The following is a 23,427-nucleotide window of genomic DNA, read 5'->3' as shown; positions in this document are numbered from 1 at the left end:
ATAATATATAGTTCCCAGCTCTGAGGCAGCTACGGGATATGTATGTATATACATCTACAGCTTCAGCTTTGTGAACTGTATTCTTTGGAGATATCAAAAGCTCCAATAACTCGGTACACAGTCCATAATTACTTTCATCTTTCTCCTTTTATTTAGTCTTTAAGAGATTCATTAAGATGAAAAATGATAGCATTGTTTTGCTAAGCCATTTTGATTACTTTCCTAATTCATTTATCATGACCTTTGGAACTATTAGTTTGGTTTTCTCCTTCCAGTCATTCCGAATCTTGTTTTATTAAAACTAGGTTCTGCATCCTCAGTGGTTCTTTTCAAATGGCCTCTTGGCCTAAACACTATTTAATAGAAGAAATATGTAGTAGAATTTTTATTTTATAAAGACACACAGGTGTGTAATATACATGGTCACTAAGAGTCACTATATATTTTTAAAATTGGAATTGGATCACTCATAAACTATTTAATAGGCTATTCATTTTGTGGCCTCAAATCGCTCTACAAAGGGGATGCTAAGGGAAGACAAAAGTGAGCAGTGGCTAATGTGGGGAGCAGATGTCCCAAACTAGGCTCTATATAAGGTGCCATACTTGTGCTATGTCATTTAATCCTCACAGCAACCGTGCGAAAATGGGTAATACTCCACCTATTTTAGAGACAAAGAAGTTGTGGCTCACAAAGAATTAGTGACCTGCTCCAGGCCACACCATAAGGTAACACAATAATGCTGGGTTTGAACTAACTACACTATGTGGCTGGTGCCTTGTTCTGTAGACCTTCTCCCTCCTCAGACCTGAGTACTTAAAGGTCTGCCATGTGCTACATATATAAATCACTTACATGAAATAAAATGTAAAAGTCCGCATCATTTATTCTCTCTTCCTTTAGCTCTTCCTTGGAGGAGGCCTACAAGGTGTCTCTTATTCATTCACACAGTGTAGAAAACTTGCACTATTTTGTGGCTGCCTTAAGTAAAACTCTAATTATCAAAATACAGGCTGTTCGTGCTCTGCAAGAGACACTGTCAAGAGAATGGGAAGATAAGTCACAGACTGGGAGATAACATTTGCAGAAGACATATTTGATAAAGGACTATTATCCAAAACATGCAAACAACTCTTAAAACTAAAAAAAAAAAAAAATCAATTGGAGTGGAAAGGGAGTGATTAACTTGGGAACTTGTAATCATATATGCATAACCCACTGACACAGACAATAGAGTGGTGAAGGCCTGGGAGAGGCCAGTAAGGGGGTCAATTGGAAAGAAAAACAACATAAACGGGACATCTGTAGTACTTTCAACAATAAAAATAAATTTTTAAAAATCTCAATTAGAAAATAAACAAAAGGTCTTAATAACTACCTTTCCGAAAAAGATATATTTAGACACAGATGATCATGACTTACAATGGTTTGACTTATGATTTTTTAACTTTACTAGTACAATGTGTAAAAGCAATGTGTATTCAATAGAAACTGGCTGGTTAAGCTCATATAAGTACAATATTTTCAACTTACAGTGGGTTTATCAAACAAATATTAAAATAAATGAATAAACAAAACAAAAATGGACACGTAGATACAGAAAACAAGCTGATGGCTACCAAAGAGAAAGTGGGTGGAGGTATGAGAAAAATAAGTAAATAAATAGTACCACATATGAAAAATTATAAATAATAAATTATTTCTTTTATCTATCCAAATAAACCTCAATATAAATAATATTTTAAAATAAATTATAAAGAGATTTAGTTTCTATTTTAATATTTGCCACATTTATCAATGCTGAGCCAGCTGATTTCTGATACATTGCTGTCTTAGATAAAGCATATTAATGGTGTTAGAATTACACTGGTTGAACGAGGCATCTGTAATTTCTCATTCTCCCACGGAAAACCATATTTATTTTTTAAAAATTTTATTCCATTCTTTTTCCAGAAATCTAAAAATTATTGTCATATTATTGCTAGTTTTCTTCCATGGGGGCTTTTTAAAAAATGGAATCATATATATTTCCCATTTTTTTAATGAAAAATAATATCTATGTACATTTTCATCAGTGATGTGAGTTATTTATTGACATAAATAGAAGTAATGCATTTAAAATGATTCTTGTTTATTTTGCATAAAGATTTGGTAGGTACATTTATCTGGGAAAATGAAGGGATTCTTGTATATCAAAAATTGACTATTTTTAGTTTTTACTGCCCCAGTTGTCCTCCCCTTTTCATTTCCTTTGCTCTTCCAGCAATCGTATGTAAATATATAATGTACATGTTATTCACTGTAACTCTGGTAAAGATGACTATGAGTAGAAATTTCATTTTGCTCACCTCAGCAAGAAAACAAAAATAATAACTCAGAAATAAATTTCTTGCAACCCTATCAATAATCCTAAGAATTTAATAGGGCTATTCAGATTTATTTCCAAATTGGGGAAAATTTCTTGATTAAAAATTTACAATAAAGAATATTAGAAATAGCTATAATGACTCTAACTCTAAATGACAACAAAATACAAAATAAAATAGCCTTTATTTTATATTACCTCTTGTGTATTATCTTTTGCTCAAAGAGGTTAAGATTCATTTGCAACCCTTTAGTTCCCCAGTTGGCACTAATTTTGCAGCAGCAATGGGAGGCAAATAAGATGATTTATTAGTGTGGTCATTCATCCTGTGTTTTTATAACATTGGTTTCTGTTTCCAAGATGTCCAGCATTTGTTTCAATAAATGTTATCAGTCAACAAAGGGACAACGTCTACAAAATGAATTGAGCAACCAGGGAATCCCCAAGCCAAGCAGAGATTATTAACAATTTAGAAATACCTGTAAATTATTTACAACAAAGCACTATATTTAAACAACTAAAAGACATATTTAATGCATTTCTTTTTAATCATGAAATTTAAAAATTCTATTTAAGTTATTTTAGTTGATAAGTATCAAGTATAAGGCCATTGGTGACTAAACCTTAATAATTTATTCAGTGTAAAGTTGAAACCAGATAGATTCCCTGACTTCTAGAGGTAGGTAGATGCATAAGATAATTACTTCAGTCCTTGCTAGGGTAGCAAAGAGTATGTACATCAGTCTGGGAGCCCCAGAACTCCTTTGAAGGGAGGTGTGATTGAGCTGGAAGTTGATGGTAGAGTACACATTAATTAGAAAAACAGGTGGTGGGCAGACATTCCAAACAGAGGGCAGAGCATATGGGGAGCCATGAGAGCATCACAGAGCATGACCTAATCGCAACAATGCTAGTGATTCCATATATCTAAAGATGAGGCAAGAATAGGAACTAGGAGCCAGATAATAAATACACTTGCATGCTAAACTAAATAGACACTTTATCTTGATAAGGATGGAATGTTTTTGGACCATTTCAAAAGGGAAGTCAGGCTTGTATTTTAGCAGTGTGCAGGTTGGTTTGAGTAACGGAAAAGGGGAGGGCATCGGAGGGAAAAAAAGAGAGAGAGACATTAGAAAGCTATTGCAATAATCTAGCTTAAAAGCAAATAGGCCTAAAATGAACAGTGGCAGAGAATAGAGATAGTCAGATTTAAGAGCTGTCAAGGAGGTAGAGTCAGTACAGGACTGGTAGATGTGGAGGAGAGAAAGGAGGCAATCTAAGGTAATTATCAGATTTCTGGATTTCCTGGCTGAGGGGATGATAATGGTTTCAGTCACCAGGATAGGGACTATATGAAGAAAATAGGTTTGGGGTTAGTAGGTGATCTTCAATTTTATATCTTCTGCAATTTGGGATGCCAGAGAGTTACCTAACATGAGATATTATGTAGGCAGTTTAAGATGAAGATATGATTCAGATAAGACTGCCCAGCTGGAGACAGGTTTGTAATTGTCTGAAAGCAAAGAACAATCTGTTTGAGTTGCCTATGTGAACCCAGAGGCTACAATAATGCACGGCAAATAGTGACTTTCAGCAAAAACTTGGAGTCATCCACACAGTACAGTGTACAGATGATGTGTTGTAGAATTGTGCATCTGAAACCTGTATAATTTTGCTAACCAGTGTCACCCCAATAACTTCTATAAAAAGGAAAAAAATGTGCTTCAGAAACTTTTATATATATATATATATATACTTCAGGCCACTATTTTATTTCTCCAGTAAGAATTCCAGGAGTTATTTTAGTGTTTACACAGAGACTCAGCTTTGAAAAAATGTTTGCATACATTCTCTCATTTAGAATTCATAGAAACTTAGTAGCATGCATTATCCTGACTCTCTCACTTACCCCCTTGGGTAAGATACTTAAGCTCATGGTTCCCATCTATAGCATCCTATATTATAAAAGGCTAATATGCAAATTGTCCCTACGGGTGGGAATTCGACCGACCAGGAGTTATATGTGCACTGACCACCAGGGGAAGGCACGGAACATGGTGGGCATCGGCAACAGGGCAGGAGGCTGGAGGAAGGGAGGCCCACCTGCCCCTCATAGGCAGCTGCTAGGGGCCCTACCCATGCACGATTTTCATGCTCTGGGCCTCTAGTAGTAATAATAATAGAACCTATTTTATGTGTTTTAAAGTTTAAATGACACAACAGCATAGGTGGACCTGGAGAGCATTATGCTAAGTGAAATAAGTCAGTCAGAGAAAGACAAGTATCACATGATTTCAGTCATATACGAAATCTAATGAACAAAATAAGCTATCCAGCAAAATAGAGACAGACCCATAGACAGACCCATAGAGAACAGGCTGGAAGCTGTCATGGGGAAGCGGGTGATTAGAGGACTGGGATGGGGATAGAGTGATAAAGAAAAAAGGAAAGAAAAAGAAAAAACTCATGGACACAGACAACAGTGGGGGGATTGCTGAGGGAAGGAAGGAGGAGGGTAAAGAAGGAATAAATGATGATGGAAGAATACTTGACTTGGGGTGGTGATCACACAATACAGTATACAGATGATGTGTTGTGGAATTGTGCACCTGAAACCTGTATAATTTTATTAACTGATGCCACCCCAATAAATTCAATAAAAAGAAACAAAAAATGAAATCCAATTATAGCAGCATATAAAGGAATGGGAATGTAGATGTGCACAATTATGAAATGAAGTAGAATTGAAGATGAAATCATTAAACAAGGCAGAGGATCACTTTGTTTGACTAAATGATGCCCTGCGATCCCCCCTCCATCCAACCTGGATTCGATTTCTCCCGAAACTTTTACCTCTCTTGCAACGCTAACTGCTTTGTTATCATGTCTCTGGCTGTGTTTACCCCACGACTTGGAATTCTTCAAGAGGAGTGACCACATTTTATTAATCCTTTTATCTCCAGCTCTTGATTAAATGAATGAATGAGACAAAGTCACAAATATTTTACATTAAATAACATGACATCAAAATATATAAAGTAAAAATTATTATGAATGAAAGGAGAAATGACAGTTATGCAATCATGACATATTTTAGCGTACCACTATCAATCTATGACAATTCAATTCAATAAAAAATAAATAAGGGCATAAAAGAATTGAGCTATATAACAATGTTACATTAATATATGCTGAACTTTGTAACCCCAGAAATGGAAAAAGCTTCTGTAAATCAAACATTTATAAAAATGAATCATGACTAGGCCTCAAAGAAAACTTCAACTTATCCCACAAAGCACAAATGATTTAGAGTAATTTCCTAAAGGAAATTCAAAAACAAAAAAAGAAGGAAAAAATGAAAAGAAAGAAATAAAAGTTTTTAAATATCTAACCAATTGGAATATAAATCACATATTCTTAAATTATTAAAATGCTTTGATAAAAGGAACATTTATATTTAAAGACAATGGAAGTCAAACAAAAGCAAGTGGATAAATGTGAGTAAATACAATTTTAAAGTTAAATAAATACAAAAAACACAATAAATAAAATTAAAATGTAAGCAATAAGCTCTTGAAATATATTTTCTAGCATAAAAAGAGCTCTTACAAATTGGTGAGAAAAATACTAATACTACTATTTGAATGGTAAATGATATTATATGCAACTCAATAATGATTACATTGAAAAAAGCTATTAAATATGTAAGTAGTTTAACCTTACTGAAAAAAGATTACAATTATTTTTGTTATTTTTTTTTTTTTCAGAGAGGAAGGAAGAGGGAGAGATAGAAGCATCAATACTGAGAGAGAATCATTGATTGGCTGCCTCCTGCACGCCCCACACTGGGAGACAAGCATGTGCCCTGACTAGGAATTAAACCTTGACCTCCTGGTTCATAAGTCAATGCTCAACCACTGAGCCATGCTGGCCAGCCAAGGATTACAATTTAAAACAAAATATCGTTTTTGCCTATCAAATTAGCAAACTATTTCAATTTTATTGCTTTATTTTTATTATTTTGTTTCATAATGCTTGTTTTCAGTGCTAATAAAGTATAGCACTCTTTAAACCGATGCCAATTTATTCAAAGTTAATGGACAACAACTTAGAAATCTTCAATGATAGTTTTACAAACATTAACATTATTTGAAGCAATGCATATTTCCAGCTAAAGAAAATAATCCCAATTGTTTTCTCAGGTTATTATTCATAGCAGTTTATAATAGAGAAGAATGTGAGTTCCTTAAATGTCTACCATTTAAGGAAAATGATAAGCTATAATGTACATGTAGGTGTCCCAAAAATGTATGCACACACTTTGAATATTATAAAGGCAGTGTTTATTAAAATATATTTCATTTTCAAAATTTAGCTATTAGCTGTTACAGTGTGTATACATTATTTTGGGACATCCTGTATATATAATAATATTATGAAACCATCACAATTATGTTTATAAAGTGTTTAATGACATCAAAATATTTATGATCATTTCAATTAGGATACTATATAACAAACCATTCCAAAACACAATGCCTTAAAGCAGTAGTTTATATTGCTCACAGTTCTGTGGGTTAAATTTGGCTGGACTCCAGGGAGAGCTGGAAGGGCCAAAGTGGCTCCCCTTGTATCCCTAGTCCTTTGTTCTCCTCCAGTGAGCTGCACCGGAGGTTCCTTAGACTTCCTCCAAGAACTGGGACTGGAATCAAAAATGAAATGTTCCTCTTGCCTTTTGCAACAGCATGGATGGAACTGGAGAGCATTATGCTAAGTGAAATAAGCCAGTCAGAGAAAGATAAATACCACATGATCTCACTCATTTGTGGATTATAGAGAACAACATAGACTGATGAAAAGGGACAGACCCAAAGACTGAGAAACAGCAATCAGGCTATCAATCCCCAGAAGGAAAGTAGGGGTGGGCGGGGGTAAGGGGAAGAGATCAACTGAAGGACTTGTATACATGTATATAAGCCAAACCAATGGACATGAACAACAGGGGGATGGGAGCATGAGTGTGCGGAGGGGGGTGGGGAGGGGGAGATTGGGGTTAATGGGGGGGATGAGGACAAATTTGTAATACCTTAACTAATAAGAAAAAAAAAAAGAAAGAAAGAAAATGCAATGTACAAAACTTGAATTTTTAACAATTATATCTTGTCTCTTTAACAATAAAAAAAATAGAATAAAATAAAATAAAATAAAATAAAATAAAATAAAATAAAATAAAATAAAATAAAATAAAATAAAATAAAATAAAATAAAATAAAATAATGAAATGTTCCCAGCAGCAAAAGTGGAAGTTATAGATCTCTTAAGGCCTAGCCTCGGAAGTTAGGCAGTCACTTCTGTTGCATTTTGTTGGTCAAAATAAGGCCCAGGGCCAGTCTCTAATTCAAGGGAAGGGAAAACAGATTGCATCTCTCAGAGGGAGGCGTGACAAAGAAAATGTGACCATTTTAATCCACCATATTAATATGATATTTAGTAAACAAAAAGGATTAATATATATATACCAATATACTCAACTCTGATATGTAAAACCGATAGGTATTTATATGTTCTATGAATAAAAAAGTATATTGTACATACATTTATTTTTTACTTATGAATGTAAAAGACTAGAGGATAAAATACTACAAAGATAATCTCTAGCTAGTGGAAGGAATATAATTTTCTTCTTAAGTTCTGGTTTTTACAAAGGTATTGGAATGTATCACTTTGTCAACTGGAACGTAAATGTAATTTAAAGGATATTTTATTCCCACAAAGTAACATTTAAAGCAATTTTTAAAAAAATACAACTAGAAAGCACTAGAGGAAATTCAATTAGAAATGGAGGAAAAGCAACATCAAATTAAAAAGTCAAAATAAAAAAAAGACAGCTGTATAACTGTATAATTCTTTTTCTGACTATAGAATTTTGAGACATTTGAATTATCAAACATTTTACAACAGATTTATGACCATACTGAACAAATGTGTAGCTGATTTTTATCTTTCATTATACTTACATTACATAGTGAATATTTTGCTGCCTACAAAAAGAAAAAACAAAGCAGAATTCCCTTGTTTTCTATACATAGATCTAAGCCAAGATAAAATAGATGCAACAGAAGCCTTGGGACGGAGACTAATAAAACTTGAAAAATTTTAGTGGATATATTACAACAAAACCTAAAAATAAATGGACATATTTAAAAAATAAAATTTCATTGTTGTTTCTCCTGACTCTATTTTATAAATTTCAAACAGGAGGTGGTATTCTGTTTTACAAAGTCACTGCTATTTCAACACAGCATCATAAATTAACATTCATGATTCCGATGGCAACTTTAGATGATGTAGGAACATTAAAGAAGGAAAAAGGTGTGTATTCCTGTTACACAACCTTTCAGGTAGATAGTATTTTCAAGGCCCCAGAGAACCTGTGTTATTTAATAGGTCAACTAGCCTTTCCAGATGGTCAGAAGAGCCCCGTTTTCATCTATGTGTCCTGACAGTGAAGGGACAGAACGGAACTGATAGCTGTGTCTCTAACTCCTCTCCCAGGAAAGCCACAGAATGTATCAGTTACTCACCTGCCCTTATCTCAGCCAATGGGAAAGCGGGGGAAACTAGCCCAAGGCCAAGAGTATGCTAGCCACCCCCCTGTCTTTGTGTAACCAGACCCTAGCTGCACCCTGCCCTTGCGTCACTAGCCCCCCGGCCCTCACTCAACCAACCGGAATTGGCCAAATCAGTGGTCAGATTGTGCCCCCACCCCCGACCCCAAGCCCTATAAATTCTTTGTTCCCTTGGGACTCAGGGCTCTCTCTTGCATCCAGTAATGGAGGTATGGGGGGGACCAAGTCCAGGGCTTGAATAAATGACTCTATGCTTTTGCATCGGATTCGGCTCCCTAGTGGTCTGTCTTGGGGGATCTTGAAATCTGGGCATAACAACAGCCGGAAGGTCTGAAAATATTTTTGGCTCACACCAAAATTCATCGATTTGAGAAAAGAATTCTCTCTCCTTCCAGAAAGCAACAAAGGAATCCATGGTCCAACACAATTTAAATGAACAAAAACAATAGTCAAAAAAGAAAAAAGTGTGTGAGTTTGTGCTGTTTACAGACCTGTATCTACTGAACTTCAAAATATCACCCCCTCCCAATTCAAGAATGACTTTGCTGATGAATGTTCATCAGATGAAGCCTCTTTCCTCACAGCCTGAGGTTTCTAACCCCAGGCACTGAGTGACCCCCAGTTCCATCCTACAGATGAATTCTTAGCAGTCTTTCTCAAAATACTTCTATATGCTATGTTGATCCCTCTGGGCACTAACCAGCAATGATATATACTATGTAGAAAATATGTGTGATGTGAGATTATTTTGAAATCATGAAACAGAAAGCTCTTTCTCGGGGTCATCCTTTCAGCAGAAAACAATCCAACCAAAGCTTTGATAATACTTACTAGTATTTTAGCCTAAGTTAAGCTGTTCAAATTCTGTTACATGATTTCTGTAGACTAAGGAATTTCAGTTCTTTTAACACTAATGAGATCTCAAGAGATTAATGTAAAATACCTCCAATACTTTCTTACTGTTTCATCGCTGGTTCATACACAGTTCTTTTACCTTCACTAAGCTTCAAAGTTTTCTTAATAATTATTTTAATTATCCATGGATTCTGAATGGTTTGTACTAGGAGATAAACAACAGCTGAATTTGTTTTTGTTTGTTTGTTTGTTCATCTTAGGGATTTATTTTAGACCTTTGAGGTGTTTTCAGTTTTCATGACCTAATGCTGATCAGTCTTGTTCAAGTTCAAATTTTTACTGACTTGCTGCATGTTGGTAGGAAAAATGTAGTGTGTGTTGGATGCAATTTTATATGATTGGGTCCTGCTATACCTAAACGTAGAACTGAACATTAAAACTTTATGACACATTCAAATAAATTTATTTTTACAGGCATACTTGGAAGATAAGGTGGGTTCAATCCCAGACCAACCACCACAAGAAAGCAAGTCACATGAAACTTTAGGTTTCCCGGTGCATATAAAAGTTATGTGTACACTGTACTGTAGTCTCTTAACTGTATAATAGCATTATGTCCAAAAAAACCAATGTACATACCTTCATTTAAAAAACACTTTAATCCAAAAAAAAAAGTGCTAACCATCATCTGAGCCTTCAGGGAGTCATAACCTTTTTGCTGGTGGATGGTCTTGCCTGATGTTGATTACTGCTAACTGATCAGGGTGGTGGTTGCTGAAGGTTGGGGAGTATGTGGCAATTTCTTAAGACAACGAAGTTTGCCACATGAATTGATTCTTCCTTTCACTTGAACACTTAGCAGCGATTGCAGAGTTATTCAGTGGCCTAATTTCAACATCGCTGTGTCTCAGGGAACAGGAAGGCCCAAAAAGAGGGAGAGATATGGGAAATGGCTGTTCGGTTGAACTGTCAGAACACATACAACAGTTATCAATTATCAATTAAGCTCGCCATGTTATCTGGGAGCAGTTTGTGGTGCCCCAAAATAATTACAATCATAACATCAAAAAGCACTGATCACAGATCACCATAACAAATACAATAATGATTAAAAAAATGTGAAATATTGTTAGAAAAGATCAAATTGTGACAAGACATGAAGTGAGGAAATGCCATTGGAAAAATAACACCAATACACTTCCAGGATGTAGGTTTGCCACAAATCTTCAATTAGTAAAAAGTCAATAAAATGAAGTGCAATAAGATGAGGTATGTCATTCTGTATGACATCAAGATTTTTCCACAGTCTTATTCCACATTTCTGACCTGACCCACATTTTTCCCCCATATACCCTATATTTTTAAAAATTTAGAATAAAGGATAATCAAGACCTATTGAAACAACAGGATAATAACAAAGCAAAAAGCAATGGTCTTGGCCTGGCCAGCATGGCTTAGTGGTTGAGTGTTGACCTATCAACCAGGAGATCATGGTTATATTCCTGGTCAAGGCATATTCCAGGGTTTCGGACTGGATCCCCAGTTGGGGGTGTGCAGGAGGCGTCCAGTCAAAGATTCTCTCTCATCGTTGATATTTCTCTCTTTCCCTCTCCCTTCCTCTCTGAAATCAATAAAAAAAATTTTTTTAAAAAATTGTCTAAAGGAATGGTTTTGTAATATCACCAGGAACCTGGGTCTGTTGGAAAATAAACCTGAGGATCAAACAGAAGCCTCTGGAAATTTAGCCTCATGACACTCAGCTAAATGTTGTCTTTCTCAATCTTGCTCACCTCCCTTCCTCCTTCTTTTCTTGTATCAAAAATTCACAAATAATCTTCCTTGGCCAAATTTTCAAATATAGCTAACCAAACTTCAGCCAATAAACTTATCTCGTGCCCAAATCAAGGGAATAATTTAGTTCCTATTTCAACACTTGAAGTGGGAGCTTTCTTTTACTATGTAAGTTTCTTAATAACTAGAGTTTTTGTTGTAGAAAAGACTATCATTTTCCATTATTGCAGATACTAAATTTAAGAACCTTGTATGCATATATCTATAACCTATGGACACAGACAATAGGGTGCTGAAGGCCTGGGATTGTGGGGGAGGGGGGGGCAGGGACAGGCTGGAGGAGGGCACTGGGGGGAAAAGGGGACATGTAATAATTTCAACAATAAAGAATTTTTTTAAAAAGCATGCTCAAATGAGCTAATTTTAGTATTATAGATAGTGAGGAATAAAAATATTCCCACTTCTTATAATAAACTCATTGTCTGCCATAGAATTTTTATACTTCTTTTGTATGCATTTTCTTTTTTATGCAACTATCTTATTTTCACAGATGGCACAGTTCCTTACGTTTGGACAGCAAAATATAAATTTACATTTAAAAGGTTGCCTTGCTAATATTCTTCCTCAGTGAAGTGTAAAGCTATGCTTTTATGTTTGACTAATAGCATCATACTAACTTTAAACATATGTAAATATCTCTCTTACTTTAAAGTGCTAGAGCTTTACAAGATGAGAAATGGGAATAGGCATTTTAATATTGTCACCTTCATGAGTTTTAGTTTCTTATGTAAGCTATACCAGAGTTCAAGTTGTGAGCCAAAATTACTCTATAAAAAGCCAAAATTACTCTATAAAGTTACTTTAAAAAATGTTTCTTTCTAGAGAAACTCAGACTCGTTTGTAAACATTAGGTTTATCTTTTAATCTTCCAACTCCCTTCTGAGGTAGAGGCTATATTTATACTAGGAAAAATGTTATTCCAGGCTGTCAAAAATAAATATCTTTCTATTTCAGTGCTTTTCTATTGAAGAGGGTTCATTGTTTTAATCCCACCATGACCCAAAATAAGAGTACTTCTCATTACTTTCAAGCTGAAGGGTTTTATGACATACTTCATCAAAACAGGATGAAACACCCTACTATAAGATATCTAACTATCTAAAAAAGAAAACAAAGAAAAATAAACAAACAAAGAAACACTCCTGAAGTAATTGAGCCCTGCAATATGGTTCATTTGGAATGCAATGGGTTAGCTTAATTGCTTCAGGGGGCATTATCCTATATAATAAAATGCTAATATGCAAATTGTCAACCAATCAGGAGTTTGATCACTCACTATGACATGCACTGACCACCAGGAAGCAGCATGGAACGAAGGAAGGTGCCCGCCAGCAGCTGGAAGGAAGGCCTCAGCCAGCAGCCAGAGAGCCCCAAACAGTCCTGATCGCTGGCGAGGCCTATGGATCCTACCTATGCACGAATTTCGTGCACTGGGCCTCTAATGAAATTATAAAAAGGCATCTAGCCATACTTTTATTCCTTAATATTTTATAACTGTAAAGCTATTTTAATATGAAGCAACTAGACTCTTCAATCAATCCTTTATTAAGCAAGACAGGAATTGTTATATGTTTTTATAAATGAGAAAAGTCAAAGTTTAAGGAGGTTCAAGTATAGCCCAAGGTCACAGTATCAGCAATTAGCAGTGTTGAGCCTGGAAATCTAAACTATGTCCCAGGGTTCTTTCTGCTATATTAATGATGCAATGATAACACCATTGATTTAGGAAGTACTTATTAAGTGCCTCACTTCTTCTCTGGCAATTCAATGAGCACTTACACACTCTCTTTGTATACTGGTTTATAAACACAACATGACTGTTTCTTTAGAGGTGCTCTTCAAGCCACTTACTTGCATGTGGATTCAGGTATATTTGTGAGTCTTTGGTTTATCCACATAGAAAAAACCTGCAAAGCAGGGAGAGTGTTATTGGCATCAGTGCTCCACAACTATTTTGAGAGAAGAATGGGTTTTCTTAATTATTTCTTCTAATCTGTCACTACACATGGCTGGTACACATTTCACACATGCAAGTCTATACCCCTTTGATAAGACAAGGCCACTAATCCAAGCTTGAATGCAAGCTTCAAGTCACTGCAATGTCAAGTTGTTGCAAAATTTTTTAAGTGCTTATTCTTTATTTCTGCACTTATCTTGCCTTAGGCCAGTAACAAACTTCATGAAGTAGTTTATATCTTTATTTTCAACATAGATCTATGACCTTTAATACAAAATTGTGACCCCTGGAGGAGCTAGCTCAATTTCTGCTAACAAAATAACTCTTCAGAAGGAACCTCCCAGCCTCACCAATGACGTATCTTCTTCAGTTACCAAGCCTTCCAGTTCATTTCCTTGCTATTATTGTCTATTTCCTTTTATATATAGCACATGTCCAAGATGGGCATTTCTGGCACAGCCTTCTTTATAATCAAAAGAGAGATGTAATTTAAGAGAGATATAGTCAAGCCTAGCTGGAGTGGTTCAGTGGTTGAGTGTTGACCTATGAACCAGGTTCGATTTCCAGTCAGGGCACATGCCTTAGTTGCCGGCTTGATCCCAGGTATGGGGAGTGCAGAAGGCAGCCGATCAATGATTCTCTCTCACCATTGATGTTTTTATATCTCTCTCCCTCTCCATTCCACTCTGAAATCAATAAAAATATATTTAAAAGAAATATAGTCTTTGCTCCAAATTAGAAGCCATATAACATCAATGTGCTAGAATTGTCTTATAGAACACATGCATTTTACATCAATGATAACAACTTAAGTAAACAACTTAAATCACATATAGTTTATAATTCAGAAGTCAAAAAATACAATAAAGGACAACTGTGAAATATGACCCTAAGCTTTTATTTCCTTTAAAAGACATTACAAAGAGAATAACATAAGTGTTTTTTAATTACTAATCAGTGAATAAGCAATGATGAACAACTTTTAAAGTAACTATCTTCCTTGCCATTGACTTGCTAGAGATGAAGAGAATGCTGGAAGAAGGTGCTGTTGCCCTCCTAAAATCTTCCTCATGGTCCAAGGAGTCTACTGAAGTTTCTAGGTGGTTAACCTGGGTGGTAGTGGAAGCAACACTATTACTCTCTACACACATCCCTTCTTAGAAACAAACTTTCCAAAATTAACTTGAATTTTAGGCTTGAGATCAGCTTTTTATGTTTCATAAATAATTAAGAGTCAGAAAGGTGTTTTAAGATCCTGCATTCCAGCCAGTATGCACCTGATAGAAATTATAGTTAACTTATCAATATTATAAATTGCAAAGAGAGCTTCTCAATATCCCTAATGACCACAACAACAGAATAAAGAAGGATAATTTTTGTGGGAGATGTTCTAACAGACAGATTTTATACTTGTTTCACCAGAGGTTATTCTCTAGCATTATCCTCCAAGATCAAACCTGTATGAAGGATAAAAATCAGAGAATTATTTAGGCTCACAGAGCATCTCTCCTTTTTGAAAACTGAGTGTTTTTAATGCAACAAAACAAAGGTGTTTCAGATTTGGAGAATATGTTTTCCTCATCTTTATTTCATTCACCTCTTCCCTAAACATCACTGACTCATTTATTGGACCTTGTTACTTGTCCTCATTACAACTTTTTTCTATTTTATTACTATGGAAATAAACTATAAATGCAGGAACCCTGGGCTGAACTTACATCAAGCTCCACTGGAACTTTGTAATATTACAAAATGAATCCTGAAGTATAGACTTGAAAGTATAGACAGCTCTATGAAGATTGAGATTCCAATTTCTTCTTTCCTAGAACCTGCCCTTAAGTGCCCATCTCTGCTTTTATTTTATTTATGCAGACATTCCAATATTCTTTGGTATACTCAAGACATAGAAATGAGAGCCAAAATACAACTCAGGGTATATTTGCCTTCAGAAAAGCAAATACCTGCCATCAAAAACCATTGGTTCAATATTCACTTCTCAAGAAGATTTAGAGACAAAGAAATTATGCCTTTTATAATTACTAATAGAGAGACACATCCAAATATACCTGTTTGTCTTTATTACACTTTTCTAACAAAATATTTAAAATCCATCTATAGGCCTTTCTTTCTTTTACAATCTCAGACTTCTGTTCTATTCCCCCTAGACCAGTGGTCGGCAAACTGCAGCTCCCAAGCCACATGCGGCTCTTTGGCCCCTTGAGTGTGGCTCTTCCACAAAATACCACGTGCAGGCGCACATGTGCAGTGCGATTGAAACTTCGTGGCCCATGCGCAGAAGTCGGTATTTTGTGGAAGAGCCACACTCAAGGGGCCAAAGAGACGCATGTGGCTCATATGCCGCAGTTTGCCGACCACTGCCCTAGACTATATTTCTTTTTTCTTTTGTATGCCTTATTTTCAAAACATCATATTTGCAGGTATGTGCTCTCTTGTTAATTTTTAAACCCCTCTTGTAATATAAAATAACATAAGATTAGTTCTTTTTTCTTCTAAAAAGTGTCATATCCCCTTTCCTAATAGTCATAGCTACTATTTCTTAGAGAAAAACTGGAATTTGACAACGGATATCTAATTAGGTCCCTATCTTACTTTAAACCAAATCTATTCTGAATGATATTTTTTAGGTGAGTTTGTAGGTAGGCTCTCTCGGAATAGTGCCTACAAAACTGACTCTCATGCCACATGCCCAGGCCTACACCAGCTCCATGGCACACAACTGCACCTGCCCATCCAATATACCTCCTCAGAGGAAAGGTAGATGAGCAGCATTTCCTCCACATTGCCACCGAAGAGAGAGTGGTAGTGAGGTGGAACAGGTAAAAATTTAAGGGGCTATTTGTTGGTACTATGGGAAGGTAGCTGCCAGAACTGCCCAAACCCTGCTCTGTCGTTCACCATTCCTCCATGTGGAATTCTCAAGAGAGACATATTTGAGGAACAGTAATAAACCAAAATACTCCTTGCTTATTACTGGAGACAGGGCAAGAATCTCTGGTGATTGCATTACACAACTTTGTATCTAAGTAGGACCATCTATTTCCCTTCAGTTTAAATCTGAATTTGTGGAACTTTCACCTTCTAGCCTGCAGGAAATCAAAGCAATGACAAAAAATAATCTACTATGTATGGTAATGGGGGGAAAGCAGGATTCTGACTCAGCCTGGCAATGTTGCCTCCTAGAGTAAAAGAAAAAAAAAACCCATGTGTCCTGCATGCTCTGTTGACACCCAGCTACCCTGCCTACCTGCACACATAGCCAAATCAATCCCACTAAACTCTAATCAATCAAATTGGCTGTTCATATGTCTTCTTGGAAGAGGTGTATTTTTAGGTTCTCTGCCCACTTTTTGATTGGGTTGTTTGTTTGGTGTTGAGTTTTATGAGTTCTTTATATATTTTGGAAATTAAACCTCTGTTGGAGCTACTGTTTGCAAATATCATCTCCCATCTGGTTGGTTGCCTCTTTGTTTTGTCAGTTTCCTTTGCTGTGCAGAAGCTTTTTAGTTTGATACAGTCCCTTGCCTTTATTTTTGCCTTTACTTCCATTGCCAATCAAAAAATAGGCATGTCTCCCCCCAAAAAATCTGAACAGCCAATAGAAATCTGAGAAGATGTTCAACCTCACTGGCAATTAGGGAAATGCAAATGAAAACTACAATGAGATATGACTTCACACCTGTTAGGATGGCCATTATCAACAAGACAGGCAATAATAAGTGTTGGAGAGGTTGTGGAAAAAAAGGAACCTTCATTCACTGATAGTGGAAATGTAGACTGGTACCAGCACTATGGAAAGCAGTCTGGCAAGTCCTCAAAAAATTAAGAATAGAAATACCATATGACCCAACAATCCCTCTCCTAGGTATATCCCTATAAATCTCGAAACCACGAGTTCACAAAGATATATCCACCCCTATGTTCATTGCAGCATTATTCACGGTGGCCAATACATGAAAACAACCAAAGTGCCCTGCGATCAGGGACTGGATAAAGATGTGGTTCATATACACAATGGAACACTACTCAGCCATAAGAAAGGATGAAATAACACCATTTGCAACAACACGAATGGACCTTGAGCACATTATGCTAAGAAGTGAAATAAGTCAGTCAGAAAAAGCTAAGAACTATATGATTTCACTCATATGTGCAATATAAAACTGAAACTAGGGAAAATCACAAGAAAATAGGGATTGTCATCAATGTCAAATGCTACATGCATGTAACCTAGAATAAAGAAAGAGTAAAAGCTCCATTTTTTTCATTTTCTTAAAATATATTTTATTGATTTTTTACAGAGAGGAAGGAGAGGAATAGAGAGTTAGAAACATCAATAAGAGAGAAACATTGATCAGCTGCCTCCTGCACACTCCCTACTGGGGTTGTGCCCACAGCCAAATACATGCCCTTGACCGGAATCGAACCTGGAACCGCAGGCCGACGCTCTATCCACTGAGCCAAACCAGTTAGGGCTCATTTTTGAATCATGCTTTTGGTGTCTTATTTAAGAAACTATCCTTAAAAGTTTCACAAAAGTTTTCTCCTGTTTTCACAGATGAGCACAAAATCCAAACTTGATGAATAAGTCAAATCGGGACCCTCCTTTGGAATTGGGGCACTCTGTTTTCACTAAGATTGGTAAAATAAAAGCTTTCATCTAATATTGGTGTAAGCCCTGCTTGAGAATGAAAATAACACATAACAAGCAGGCCCAAGAGAGGAAGAGAGGGTAATTCCTGAGCTGCCTGAAATCAACCTTAAGTCCTTTTCAGGTGCATGACCAATACATTGGCTTTACTTATAGAAATTTGAGTTTGTTTCTTTTATTAGTAACCAAACAGTTCTGCAGAATAAAATGACTTTTTCTGGAGCAACTTCAATATAAACAAAATGTAATTCCTAATACTTATCTATAAGATTGCTGTAAAGAAAGATGATAGTACATGTAAATTGCTTAGCACCATTCCCAACAAATATTAATCAATTAACAAATATAAGTGCAATAGGGCCAGTAACCAGAGTGCAGTAAGTTGAAGAGAAAATGGGAAATAAGAATAAAAATGCGTGTAGGCAGGTTTTCAAGTTATTTTGCTATTAAAAGAGATGAAGAAGAGACATAAGGCTGACAGAAGGATATTTGGAATAAGGAACTTTTAAGTGAAACTTCTTGTGATATTTTATTGTTTACAAAAATTTGGTTTATCATATTCAGTCAATATCATACTAAATTTAATTTTGGTTGCTTTCCTAACACCTTCAGATTCTTAATTATTATTGATTTGAGGCTTGCAAGCTTACAAAAATTTTATTACTTATTTTAAGAGACTATATGAGAAAAGCAAAATAAAATGTTTATGAATTAGACCTTTAGACTGAAAACCTTAATAAAACTGTCTTTAAAATTAGTGAAATATTTAATATATGTTGCTGCTATTGATCCACTTTTCTCTAATACCTGTTAAGATAAAATTATATTAATATGTCATGTGCCCTGGCCAGGTATTTCAGTTGGTTGGAGTGTCTCCTGATATGCCAAGGTCTCAGGTTTTATCACCAGTCAGGGCACATACAAGAATCAATAATGAATGAATAAATAAGTAGAACAACAAATCAATCTCTCTCTCTCTCTCTCTCTCTCTCTCTCTCTCTCTCTTCCCCACCCCTCTCTGTCATGTATTATTCCTTGATATCTAAAGTGGTCAAATTAAAGTTGTATCAAGTTATCATTCCATTTTAATGAATGAAAAACTCAAAACTAGGATTTAGATTAATAAATACTAGATACAATGGTAAACATGTCTCTAAGTTATAAGGATGATATCATCTTGAATCTTACTTCTTTTATATATAAACAATGTTTATATATAAACAATGAATCACGGATTATTTTGTTATTCCTCCTAAAGAGACATTATCTGAATTTTATTTTATTTCATTTATTGTTGTTAATCCTCACCCGAGAATATTTTTTCATTGATTTTTAGAGAACGTGAAAGGGAAGAGGAAAGACACAGAGATAGAAACATCAGACACATCGATTGGTTGCCTCCAACACAAACTGGGGATCAAACCTGCAACTGAGGTACATGCCCTTGATCAGAATTGAACCCAGGACCCTTCAGTCCACAGGCCGACATTATTCACTGAGCCAAACTGGCTAAGGCTATCCGAATTTTAATATTGGGCTCATGTATATACAATGTCTCATTTCAAAATGCTAACTCACTAATAGTGTAGCTTGTGAGACTATATTAGAAGCTTAAAAAATGTTGATTTGAACCAAACTAGTGTTATGTACTTTTCCAATTACCAATAAGAAAATGTCTTACCCTATATATAATTTTCCAGTGGGTGTTATCAGGGAAAGGGAGGATTGTCAAAGTATGACCAATTAAGTACACTAGTATCTATGATAATTAAATTTTAATTTTCATACCACCAAGAATTACAGCAACATAAGTAAAAATATATAGCCATTCACCTTTGAGCACAGTAACAGATAATTAATCCTACTTTCTACAAACCTCTAACAAAATTCTCTGAATTACTGTGTATTAAAGATAACTAATATTTGTAGATCTCATTGCTTACAAAACCCTTTAACATAAATATCTCAAGTGATCTCACTCAACTCGATAAAGAATAAGACCTTAAAAATGTAGAAAGCTAAATTCAGAGACATTTATTGACATATAAAATGAAGAGTTACAAAAAAATGAAACCAGAATTCAAACTCATCATTCAACTCAAAATTTCATTGTTTTCAGTACACATACACATTTACATACAAGCATTTTTTCTAGCAAGAAACCAAAGTAAAGTTTCCTCATACAAATTTTAAAATAATAAAAATCAGAACACCATAAATTCTTCAGATCAGATCAAGCTTTCATATTGATCTTCTGCCTCTATCAGTCAAAGCTGTGCTTTCACAAAACTTCTTTTAAATGTTGATTCTCTATTTAAAAAAACAACAACAAAAAAACTTCCAAGGGCATTAGTCTGACCCCATTGCTGCAGGCATCTTCCAGAGCATATAGACAGAGCATGTCCCTCTCTGACCTCAAGTGTCTGGGAACAGGGAGTGTGACTGCTTACCTCCTGCTAAGCACCTGAAACCTACTGGGCTCCAACCTTTGCTGCAACCAGCAGGTTCCTCTGCTTGGATTACTCTTTTAATGAGCAGAACCAGATGGTGGCCAGTAAGTTTACCAAGCAACAGGAGATTCCTTTTCCATGAAATCTGACTGAGTTTTTCATAAAAGAAACACTACCTCTTCTCTTCTGTACCTTCCTATAAACACATTTTCTTAATACATTCAATCCTTCAAAATTTTCCAAAAATGTTCTTTGTCCAAAATAAACTTTTATATGAGTATAAATTCTTATGTCATTACATGTATGCATATTTTATTTCAACTGGATTATGCAAATTTTATATTCCTGAGACTGAGACAGGGCCAGGTTTCCTCCTTCTCTACCCATGGTATATTCCTGGATGTTCGGTTCTTGGTTAACTTCACTAATCACATTAAGACTGAATTAATAGAAGTGGATCCCTATTCAAGGATGTAAAATCTAAGACAGAGAGCACTCTTTTAAAATAGTATTTTAAAAGTCACTAGAGAAGAGGTGGATGGGAAGAAATTAAGCAAAGAATTTATATGCATACTAGAGGCCCGATGCACAAAATTCATGCAAGAATAGGCCTTCCCTCTCCCCACTGCCGGCACTGGCTTCCCTATAGCACCCAGGACCTGGGCTTCCCTTGCAGCCCCAGCTTCGTGTGGAAGGTTGTCCAGAAGGACATCCAGAAGGACATCTGATCTAATTAGGCATATTATACTTTTATTATTATAGATATGCATAACCCATGGACACAGACAATAGTGTGATGAAGGCCTGGGAGTGGTGAAGCTAGAAGGGGTCAATGTGGGGGGGCAGGGGGGGTGGAAGGGGACATATGTATACTTTTCAAAATAAAGATAAATTTTTAAGTCACTAGAGAAGATGGTTTTAAAAACATTATTATTATGTTCAAGTAAATGTTTAAATTTCTATTGTGAGATAAAATAATTTAATTTGTAGCCATGTATACCTAGGGAAAGAGTATTTGTAGTTAAAGATATTAGTTTGAGAGAAAGGAAAAATGAAAAGTAAGCAGAGATAATGAAGGACATTTCAGCCTCTTTGAATGAATTGTAGGAAAAAGCTTAGACACCCAAACAGGATTGAAGCTTGCTCATAGTTAGCATGCTCTAGGTTGAACTTTACAAAGTTGACCTTTTTTTGATGGTCAAAAATGATTAAATATTGGAAATTTCAAATCATTTCTCCTAGTAAGTATAATTATATACTCATCAGTTATTCAACAAGCATGATTAAGCATCTACCAATGGACAGAAAATATTGATAGAGGAATTCAACAGTTGAATTGATAAGGCCATATAGAAAGGTTATACCAACATTAAAGAGAATGGAGCAGTAAGTTCTTGTAAAGACAATATTTCGAAAATAAATATTGAAAAATGATAAAGTCTTCCCCCATCGACCTATTTGTAAATTATACATTCTCTAAAAGTTAAAAAAAAATCACCGCCCAGAATTGATACAGATCTTACATAAAAATTAGGCATATAGTAATATGTGGCAGTAAGTGACATTAAGGTTCAAAAAAAAATAGCAATTATTAGGCTATCCTTTGGAAAACATCAAGTTCTCAATTAAATCTCACTAGAGATTACTCAAAATATTACTTTTTTATTAATTCAATGAGGACAAGAGATAAAATTATGCTTTTTATTTTTAAATCCCTACCTTTCTCACAGGTGTGTGTGTGTGTGTGTGTGTGTGTGCGTGTGTGTGTGTGTGTGTGCGTGTGTGTGTGTGTGTGTGTGTGTGTGTGTGATTGCTCTCTCTACTCTGTATACTTATCTGGTCCAACACACCCTCTGCCAGCTCTTCCTCAGCAGCTTCTCACCTGGCCTTATACTTCCTGTTTATTCAACTTTAACATTTATAATCTGGGTTTCGATAAATTTCTTTTAAAAGACTAATGGGAATAATCAACAGAAAGAATTTGCCATCTCTCTCTGCATCACTCTTGCTAGGAAATTCCAATCTGCATCTTTTTAAAAATATTTTGTGAATTTATTAATTTTACCATGCTTAATTTTTAAGCAGAAGAGCACCAATATGATCTTTGTATGAAATAAATTTCATGCTGTCAAGTTTATTTTAACCAGGTAACAGTTATAGAATTATTTCTTAATGACAATTATGTTACCAGTAATGAATTGTGGTAAAATACTGTTTTTTAGTTTAATAGATGATCAAAACAACTGAAAACTAAGAAGTAGTTATGGAAATTATAAATTATAAATTAACCTGATAACTTCTCATCTTTCCCCTTGCCAAATGTACAGAAATACCATTTCCTAGCAACTAGAGAATGCAAATTCCTGACTCTGATTAAATTGCCTAACATGTACTAGGTATCCAAGAACTTTTTTTATGCTTCAAATTTATTTCTCCCCTAGAATGTCAAGGAGAAATTGCTGTACTTCCAAGAGACAACTGCACAGAGATGTCACTTAAGTGCAAAACATGGGACGCAGTTTTCCAAGCATATTCAAATTCTCCAGACGCAAACCCTGATTAGGGCCAGTGAACACCATCCATGATAAGCGCATACGAAAGGAGAAACCCAGGCGGTATTAGCGATGTCTTTTTGTGTTTAATTTTCT

This window comes from Myotis myotis, unplaced genomic scaffold (genome assembly GCF_014108235.1).
Source record: "Myotis myotis isolate mMyoMyo1 unplaced genomic scaffold, mMyoMyo1.p scaffold_m19_p_9, whole genome shotgun sequence".
NCBI classification, from domain to species: domain Eukaryota; kingdom Metazoa; phylum Chordata; class Mammalia; order Chiroptera; family Vespertilionidae; genus Myotis; species Myotis myotis.
The sequence above is the reverse complement of the archived record's forward strand: the minus strand, read 5'-3'. Positions refer to the sequence as shown.